Below are 8,205 nucleotides of genomic sequence, written 5' to 3'. Positions count from 1 at the left end.
GATGAGCTTTTTCGCCTGCTCTAGATACAGAGGCATGGTGTTCTCCTTGGCATCATAAAGACCATTGACCTGTGCTGCTACCAAGTATGAATCAACATGGGCCTCTAGCTTTTTAACTTCGAACTTGTGCGCGATGCGCAGACCAGCCAGCAGGGCTTCATACTCAGCTTCTTTGTTGGTGCTCTTGAAATCCAACCTGATTGCGTAAGTATACTCATGACTTTCTGGATCCACCAGCTTGAGGCCTGCGCCGGACCCTTCATTGTTTGAAGCTCCATCAGTGAATAATCTCCAAACATTTTCTTCATTATTGGCTCGCGGAGGGTCTACCTCGCGCTGAGCCTCTTCAATTTTTCCTTCAGGGATTTCTGCGATGAAATCAGCTAAGACTTGTCCCTTTATTGCTGGACGGGGCTTATAGGCGATCGTGTGCTCTCCTAATTCCAGCGCCCATTTTGTCAGCCTTCCTGAGAGCGCGGGACGCCGCAAGACTTGCTGGATGTTGTAACCAGTCAGAACTTCAATAGGATGACCATTGAAATATCTATGAAGCTTGCGCGACGCGTGTGTTAGTGACAAAACTAACTTTTCCATGATGGAGTAGCGCATCTCAGGATCTGTCAGCACCCGACTCACATAATAGATTGGTGTTTGGATTCCCTTGCGATCCACCAACAACACTGCGCCGATGGCGCGCTCTCCTGCTGACAGGTACAATGTTAGAGTTTCGCTAGGAAGTGGAGCTGTGAGCGCAGGCAGATTTATCAGACATTCTTTTATCTCACTGAAAGCTTGCTCGGCCTCAGGCGTCCACTTGAATTGGCTTTTCTTTAGGCAATTTCTCAATGTGTTAATGAATGGGGTAGATTTGCTTGCATGGTTCGCTAGGAACCTGTTGATTGATACCAATCTACCATTCAACTTTTGAACTTCTTTCATGGTGGATGGTGAGGGCATGTCAAGGATAGCCTCCACCTTCTCTGGGTTCACCTTGAAACCATCCTTGGTGACCATTACACCGAGAAATTTCTCTTCTTCTACACCAAATGTGCATTTGCTCGGGTTGAGCTTCATGTTTACTTCCTTTAGTTGCCAAAGGGTTTCTTCGATGTCTTTGAGCATTTGTTTTTCCTCCCTGCTTTTGATCACCAAATCATCCACGTAGACTTCTAGGTTTCTTCCAATTTGCTCGTTGAAAACCGCGTCCATGAGTCTTTGGTAGGTGGCTCCCGCATTCTTCAAACCAAAGGGCATTTTTGTGTAACAAAAAACACCCTTGTCGGTTCTGAAGGCAGTCTTGTCCTCGTCTTGTGGTGCCATTTGAATTTGGTGATAGCCCTTATAGGCATCCAGAAAACATTTGAGCTTAAATGGCGCCACGGAGTCCACCTTCGCGTCAATGTTTGGGAGGGGGTAACAATCTTTTGGACATGCTTTGTTGAGGTCTTTGAAGTCAATGCACATCCTCCATGACCCGTTGTTCTTCTTTACCATCACAGGATTGGCTACCCATGTCTGGTATCGTATTGGGCGGATGATGTTTGCGCGCAGTAGATCCTCTACTTGCTCATTCATGGCCTTTGCCTTCTCATCCCCCATGATTCTCTTCTTTTGAGCAATTGGCTCTACGGACTTGAACGTGTTGAGAGAATGTTGCGCCAGGTCTCGCGGAACCCCAGTCATATCAGAATGTTACCACGCGAAGACCGACATATACGTTGTGAGCAATATTTTCATTCTCAACCTTGTGTCGTCTGATATCGTAGCTCCAATTGTGATTGTTTGCTCTGGGAATTTTGGGTTGAGAATCCATTCCTCTGGCGCGTTGTTTGCCATTGAAAGTTTCATTCTCCCTTCCCGCGGAATACTTGTCACTGCGCACAAATGATCTCGGTATACAAATGTTACACCTGTTGGTGTTGGGAACCCCAACGCGCCGTGCGCTGGCGACGATATGGCGTTGAATTGGGCAATCGTTCCTCTACCCAAGATCATATTGTGGCATGAAGTGGTGGGCAAGACCAAGAAGTTGACAATTTCAGCTCGCTTGTGTTTCTCATCCCCCATAGTTAGTTCAAATTGTATCTGACCTAAGGGGTGAATGATTTCATTTGAAACACCCGAGATTGGTGCATTCACAATTTCGAGCCTTGCTTGGTCTGCTGGATCCAACTTCCTGAAACATTGCTCATACATGATGTCTGATTCACTGCCAGTGTCCACCAGGACTTTTGACACTTCATAATGAGCAATGTGTGTAGTGATGACTAGAGGACTGCTGATAGAAGGGCCTCCCCTGATTCTTGGGAAGATTACTTGTTGCTCGCGCCAATCTCCTTGGACTTGCGCGCTTCTCTTTCCCGATCTTTGCCCTTGCCTTCCTCCCTCGGCTACACAGATTCTTTTGAACTTTTTGCTGGCTGAGGCTCCATCTGGTTGTTCATTCTCTGGTCTTGGGTTTTTCACCAGGTGAGCCAACTTGCCTGATTTCACATCTCTTTCAATCGCATCCTTCAAATGGTGGCATGCATCGGTGTTGTGCCCTGTGGACTTGTGAAACTCACAATACTTGCCACTGTTTGGTGGTCCCTTATAGTGTAGTGGCTTGGGGCTTTTAAACTGGACATTCTCTGTGCTTAACACTTGTGAAGGCGTTTTAGTGAGGGGAGTCCATATTCTTGGTAGAGGTCTGTTAGGCTCTCTGCCTCCCTCCCTCTTGTCACCCTCTCCGCGATTACGACTGTCTTTTTGGGGCTGGGGTGAGCTTGGTTGCGCCTGCTTTTCTGCGGAAGAAAAACTGGTTTGTTGCAACCTGGACCATACAGAGTTTTGTTTGCCCCTCCTTTCGTTGTTGCGCGGTGCTTCTGCTTGGTGCCCTCTTTCTCTTGCTCTATCTTGGGCAATTTGTTTTTCATTTCGCGCGAAGACTCGCGATGCTTCCATTAGCTTGGCCCAAGTGGTTGGCATGCCATCTCTGCTCACGAGTGCCATGCGGAGTTGATCACTGCGCGCACCTTCTATGAAGGCCACGCGCAAGAGTTGCTCAGTGATACCTCCAATTGCAAGAGATTACCGACTATTAATCTAAATTTATAATTAGTAATTATATTCAACTAGTTTTTTTACCTGGCGCAATGCGCCGGGGTAGCTGGAAAAACACAAACATTGAAATCCATGTATGGGTAAAACCCGAGCGTTACTACGGTGGCTCGACATGAATTTGGTCGGTATCCGTTACGTTCAGTACGGTATACACACCATTTGTAAAATTCGAGGCGTTAAAACCCAAAAAATTAATTCGTCAAATTAACATATAAAAAACAAAATATTTAAAACGATGTTTATTTGGTTGACAAACCCGGACGGTGATAAAACCCAAGCGTTGTCGGTCTCGGGCATTGAGGCGGTAACTCGGCACAATTTGGTCGGTTTTGATTAAGTGTGTTACGGTACCAGAGCTAAAAATTAATAAATATAAAAATTGAGGTGTACCAATCCCGGGGGGTGGGGGTGTCGGTCGGTAAACTTGTGCGTTGGTAAAACCTGAGCGTTGTCGTTCACGGGTATTGAGGTGGCGTGTTTGCGTGAATTTGGTCGGAATCTGTGAATTTTGTTATGCTACTAGAACTAAAACAAAAAAAATGGCATTTGGTCAGTTTCCATTACCTTCGTTATGATAACCGAACTAAAAACAAAAAAAAAATCTCTGACCAGTATGGTGCTGTCAAGTGGCCCAAGTACACTTCCGGCCAAAACTAAAACACAAAAAAAAATATGTTTGGTCGATTTCTATTATGTACGATATGATAATCGAACTGAAAACAACAATAAAAAATCACGGACCAATATGATGTCGCCAAGCGACCCAACAAGACATTTACGCACCAAAGTCCTTAATTATTTATGTATAGTAGTAATCGGATCATTCTATGTCTCATACTCTCAATTAACCCACTTGAATCTCACATTCTCTCTCCACATTATTACGATGATTTTGTAGGATGTATGTGTTAGATTGTTAAAATTTAGGAAAAAAAGGATTTAAAGTTTTTTTCTTTTCTTTTTTGTGATTTTTAGTTTTTCTGTAAACTAAAAAGGCTAATATTTATAGCTATTTTTTAGGGCTATATAAAATCTAGATTAGTAGTACACCGAAATTTACAATTTATGAAAGTGAGCAAGTGAATTAATCTTTGAATTTTAAGAAGAAACAAATAACTTGTTAAGCGATATAATAAAAGAATTCAAGTTCCAAGTTTCCAAGTATGAATAAGCAAAAGGTAAACTATTATGTTCAATGATCATATGAACGCCAAGTTAATCGTAGCTGGACGACACACATAATAATAATAATAATAAGAAGAAAAATAAAAGATTGGTTTATTACATAAATGATCACATGTAAATGAAAATCAATAAAAGTATTCTAAATTTTCCTAAATTTCAAACTCAAATTATACAAGACAAAAAGTATTATAATACACAAAAACAAAAAGAATAGTATACTTATACTTGTGTGTTTAAGTACACAAACACATGAAAGAAAAGCCCCTGTCTGGTCCAACAGAATCGTCAATCTCAGTCCTCCATATATAAATGAAAGAAGAATAATAAGTTAAGTGTGTTTGTATATGTCTGGATTTGGATTGGTTGATCAATTAGTAGTAGGGGATTACTGGCGGTGGTGGAGAGGCGTAGGAAACTCCGATCACTGGAGGCAGAGGTACGTTATCGAATGGTGGTGGATGAGATATTGGGAATGCGTGTTTGTGGGGTGGTGGTGACGAATGGTGGTGATTTTTGGGTGATGGTGGAGATTGAGTTTGTGGTGGTGATTGGGATGGAATGGGGGTTTCACATGGTTTGGGAGGAGGTGGTGGTGGTGGTGGAGTGCACTCGGCTGTGGGTGGTGGTGGTGATTGTTGAGGCGGTGGCGGTGAGGAATAATGTGGTGGAGGTGGTGGCAGTGACGAGTAATGTGGTGGTGGCGGCGGTGATGAGTAATGTGGTGGAGGTGTTGGTGATGAGTAATGTGGAGGTGGTGGAGGTGATGAGTAATGTGGAGGTGGTGGAGGGTTTACAGGTGGTGGTGGGGGTGGTGAGCACGGAGGCGGTGGTGATGGTGAGGGCGGAGGTGGTGGTGGTGGTGACGGAGGTGGAGGTGGCGATGGTGACGGTGGTGGAGGTGGTGATGGTGATGGAGGTGGCGGTGGCGACGGTGAGGGAGGAGGCGGTGGCAATGGTGACGGTGGTGGAGGTGGTGATGGGGACGGTGGAGGCGGTGGTGATGGTGAGGGTGGTGGTGGAGGTGATGGTGACGGAGGTGGCGGTGGTGATGGTGGGGGTGGAGGTGGTGGTGATGGCGACGGTGGTGGCGGTGGTGACGGTGAAGGTGGAGGAGGTGATGATGGAGACGGAGGAGATGGTGGTGCAAAACGTGTTTGAGGTGAAGATTCAAACACTGGTGGTGGTGGTGGAGCATGTCTATCATTTGGCGACACTTGCCAAGTCGGAGGCGGTGGTGAAAACTGCGGTTTCGGCACCGGCGGTGGCGACCGCGACCTCACAATCGGTGAGGTCTCAAAAATAGGTGGTGGAGGAGCCGGCTTAACAAACGGCCTGGGCGGCTGAGACGGCTTAGGAGACGGCGGTGTAGGCGGCGGCCTCCTCCTTGATTGCGAATCAGACCTAGAACGCGGTGGAGAAGAAACCGGCGTCGAAGACCCTCCGCATTGCAACTTACTACAATCAACTTGGCGCGCATCACCGGAAGCACACTCCCTAACCGACCGTTGATTAGTTCTCCCAACAATACAATTCTTACCATCATCAAACACCTTACCACCACCACTCACACACGAGGGGGCTTCACCGGTAAAGTAATTAAACGAATAAGTAAAATTCTCCAACCTCGGCAACTTACAAATAATATTCGGCACCACCCCGGTCAACTTATTATGCGCCACATTCAGCTGCTCCACACTCCTCATTCCGGCAACCGCCGCCGGCAACGGTCCTTGAAGCCCATTAAAGCTGACGTCAAAAACCGTCACCTTTTTCAAACCCCCAATCTGTACCGGCAAACAGCTCGTCAAATTATCATTCATCAGAATAATCTCATTCAACGTGGCCCCCATTTTCCCAATACTCGCCGGAAGACATCCACCCAAATCATTATTAGCCAAAACCAACACCGAAACCGGCGAGTTACCCAAATTTGGTGGAATGCCGAATTTAAATCGGTTATCGTTTAAGAAAACCGCATCAAGGTCCTTGTCGAAAAGCTTATTCGGAACAGACCCCTCGAATTCGTTAAACCGGAGGTCAAGAAACTTCAACACAGGTAAAGATAATACCACTGTCGGGAAAGCTCCGACGAACCGGTTATTACTTAAATCGAGCTCGTGGAGAAGCTTTAGCTTTTTGAAAGTTTTTGGCACCGTGCCACAAAACCGGTTGGAGTTAATGTGGAAGAGTGCGAGGTCGGTAAGGAGGCCGAGCTCGTCCGGGAGGTAGCCCGCGATATCGGCGTGGTTGAGGTCTATTCCTGCAACCACCCGGTTGGAGCTGTTTGCTAACGAGGGGGCGCAGAACACGCCCCCATAGGAGCAAACAGATGGGCCGGTCCAGTTGGCAGTGAAATTAAATGGGTCCGAGAAAATTGCGTCTTTCCATGCTTGGAGAGCAATGTACGCTTTTCGGAGACTCGGGTTTTCAAAAACAAGATTGTCGTCGTCTGCGGCCGAGGATGGGCTGAGGAAGGCGGCGGAGAGGAGGAGGGTGAGGATGAGGAAGTGTAAACGCTGTGGAAGCATTGTGTTTAGAAGATACAAATATTACAGATGATTAGAGAAAATGGCCCAACTGGCCGATGCGTGTTTTGTGTTATTCTCCCAGTGTCTCAATTTAAAGGTGACATTTTGTTATTATTTTATATGTTTTAATATTGATGTTGTTGCTATTTTTTAAATTGATTTATTATTAGAATCAATATTAGCCTTGACAAAGTGATTCACCCGCCACCAAACCCATGTTAACTCCCCTGGCTTTTCTATTACTTTCATTCCACAGTTAATAAACAGTTTAAATTAGTGGAGTACTTAAATAATTAGTGTTCAGGTTAATAAACAGTTTAATTTAATACTTAAATAATTGGTGATCAAGTTTTATTTGATGCTGATAAATAGTTTCTCTTTCGTTTAATACAGCAAGGAGTAACATGTGTCTAGCCTAGGTATTATACTTTAATTATGAATACAACACTGAGTATATTCATTAAGTAGATCAAACGGTGGTAATCAATTATCAAACTTTTAATTATTCTAATTGGAATTCAAACAAACTTAAGTAAAGATTAACCTTTTACATGAATGTTAACATAACTCATTTCAACATTCTTTATTTTTTTTCTTATAGAAAACGTAAAATATATATAAGTTTGATCACTTGCTATGGATATTATATATTTATATAAATGTTAGAAGAAACGCGTTATGCTTTACAACTATAATTTACTAGACATAAGAATGTTACATATATATTAATATTATAGCCTTTTGTTTTTCAAAATCTTTGGGGGCTGGCACCGGCAAGAATAAAAGTCTATTCGAGCACAATAATAAAAAGACCACATGACAAGCCAGCACGTTGCCAGAATTAAACGGAAAATTCGAATTTTATTATTAATAATATAAACAAATAACAAATAGAAGTTGAAAATGTAGCTCGTAGTGGAGGGTTTGTAATGTTTTCATTTATTTTATTTAATTAATATTTTAGATAGTTTTGAAAAACTGTAAAAAGAAAGTTTCATTTTGCTTTAAATTAAAATAATTAACACTCATTCAAGATAACATGTTCTTAATGTAAACTAGGTTTAAAACACATCGCGCTGCGGTGTGCTTGACACAAATTAGATCGGTATCGGTAAAGTTCGTCACGACACCTATACTAAAGAAAAAAAATGATACGCGAACGTCCAAAATAGTGTCCACACGCGTACAACTTATGATGAAAGCGTATAGCTTATGATACAAAAAATAATATACGTAAAACCACATTTATTCGGTTGGCAAAATACATGGGTTGTGGCGGAAATTCGGTTGGTATCGATAGGTTTGCCACAGTACTAGAACTAAACACAAAAGATAATTTCGATAAATTAACATATTTAAAAAAGAAAAACGAAGCGCGGGCGTTGCAGCA

The 8,205-nt window shown here is 43.4% G+C and overlaps 1 pseudogene; it reads right to left on the bottom strand.

Annotated features, from left to right (window-relative positions):
- Window positions 1–4,561: 4,561 nt before the first annotated feature.
- LOC143601715 (leucine-rich repeat extensin-like protein 2 pseudogene) lies at window positions 4,562–6,815 on the bottom strand (annotated as a pseudogene).
- Window positions 6,816–8,205: the final 1,390 nt, after the last annotated feature.

The sequence above is a fragment of the Bidens hawaiensis genome, unplaced genomic scaffold, assembly GCF_021521415.1.
Source record: "Bidens hawaiensis isolate Kalapana, Puna unplaced genomic scaffold, B.hawaiensis_p1.1 tig00056995_1, whole genome shotgun sequence".
Lineage (NCBI taxonomy): Eukaryota > Viridiplantae > Streptophyta > Magnoliopsida > Asterales > Asteraceae > Bidens > Bidens hawaiensis.
Note: the sequence above shows the minus strand (reverse complement) of the source record. Positions and strands in the feature narration are given on the sequence as shown.